The 1919-nt window shown below is 40.2% G+C and overlaps 1 non-coding gene across 1 annotated transcript; it reads right to left on the reverse strand.

Annotated features, from left to right (window-relative positions):
* Positions 1-1555: 1555 nt before the first annotated feature.
* Positions 1556-1663, reverse strand: LOC130984695 (small nucleolar RNA R71). Its single transcript, XR_009088611.1, has one exon. It is a non-coding gene; the product is annotated as a small nucleolar RNA R71 (small nucleolar RNA).
* Positions 1664-1919: the final 256 nt, after the last annotated feature.

Genomic DNA, 1919 nt, shown 5'->3' on the forward strand with positions numbered 1-1919 from the left:
GGGCAGGGCAGCATTTTGTGGTGCACACAGGCGCAGCATTCTGGCGCACCAAGGCATCCTTCGGCAGCACCAGCAGCACGCACAAGCACCAAACTGGCGCACCAGATTTTTCTGCCCTGCCCTCCACAAGGGCAGGGCAGCATCTTCACACACCAAGCCCGCATCACGCACGCACCAAGGGCGCAAGCAACATTTTCTGCCCTGCCCTCCACAAGGGCAGGGCAGCCTCCTGGGAGTGTCATGGGCCAAATTCAATCAAAATTCAATTCAAATTCCCTTTGAACTCAAATCTTCACCAATTGAACCAAGGCCATCCAAGACCCATTTCCCTCAAATCCAAAGCAAGCAAAGCCCACTCAACATGACTCAAAGGCACATGGATCAATTAGATTAGGATTTTTATTTTGTTTTAATTTCATTTTCATTTTCACTTTGTAAAGCCTATATAAAGGCATCAATTAGAGCTCGATTAGAAAGAGAAAGGAGGCGAGACCCACTAGGGAAGCTCCATTAGAAAGCTCTCTTAGTTCTCATTTCTGTTTTGAATCTTGGATTGAGAAGTGAAGGAATTCTGTTTCATTCTCCCTCTGAGATTTCTCTTGTTTGCCTTGCTGCAAAATTTTAGTGAATTGCAATTTGAATCAAAGTTCTCCTACTGCTTTCATCTTTAATTTTTCTGCATCTTGTTTGCTGTTGGATCAAGGAAGGGATTGAGATCTAGACTTGTTTTCTAGTCTCTTTGATTCCCTGAGATCAATTTTATTTTGCAATTTAGCTGAGCTCTTTGCTACTCTTCTGTTTTTTTTACTGTTTCATTGAAATTGTCAATTGCTCTTTGAGATTTGAGAATTGATCTCAGTCTTCTACTACATTTACTTTTCTGTAATTTCCTTTCCTGCATTCTGCACTTTCACATTTCTGTTCACATTGAGCTTGATTTAACTTCCTGCACATTTACATTTTCTGCAATTTAAATTTCCAGTTGCTTAATCTATTGCTTCCTTTAATTTCCAGCACCCACTCCCCTTTACATTTAATGCAATTTACATTTCTTGAAATTTAAGTTTCAGCTATTTTACTTTCTTGTTCTTTAAGTTTCCTGCCACTTTACTTTCTGCAATTTAAATTCCCTGCAAATTTACATTCTGTTGCTCAACTTCACACAACTCATTCAATGTTAGCTTGACTAAATTAATCACCCACTAAAATTGCTTGATCCATCAATCCCTGTGGGATCGACCTCACTCTAAGTGAGTTATTACTACTTGATGCGACCCGGTACACTTGCCGGTTGGATTTGTGTGTTGGAAAATTTGTTTTCCGCAAAAACACCATCAAAGATCCTCATCAGTTCTTAGCTGAATTCTTTCAAATCTGTGACACTGTCAAGACTAATGGGGTTGACCCTGAGGTCTACAGACTTATGCTATTCCCTTTTGCTGTAAGAGACAGAGCTAGGACATGGTTGGACTCACAACCTAAAGAAAGCCTGGACTCATGGGAAAAGCTAGTCAATGCCTTCTTGGCAAAGTTCTTTCCACCTCAAAAATTGAGTAAGCTTAGAGTGGAAGTCCAAACCTTCAGACAAAAGGATGGAGAATCCCTCTATGAAGCTTGGGAAAGATACAAACAATTGATCAAAAAATGTCCTTCTGACATGCTTTCTGAATGGAGCATCATAAGTATTTTCTATGATGGTCTCTCTGAACTATCCAAGATGTCTTTGGATAGCTCTGCTGGAGGATCTCTTCATCTGAAGAAGACGCCTACAGAAGCTCAAGAACTAATTGAAATGGTTGCAAATAACCAATTCATGTACACTTCTGAAAGGAATCATGTGAACAATGGGACAAATCAGAAGAAAGGAGTTCTTGAGATTGATACTCTGAATGCCATTCTGGCTCAGAACAAGATATTGA

The sequence above is a fragment of the Arachis stenosperma genome, chromosome 5 (assembly GCF_014773155.1).
Source record: "Arachis stenosperma cultivar V10309 chromosome 5, arast.V10309.gnm1.PFL2, whole genome shotgun sequence".
NCBI classification, from domain to species: Eukaryota; Viridiplantae; Streptophyta; class Magnoliopsida; order Fabales; family Fabaceae; genus Arachis; species Arachis stenosperma.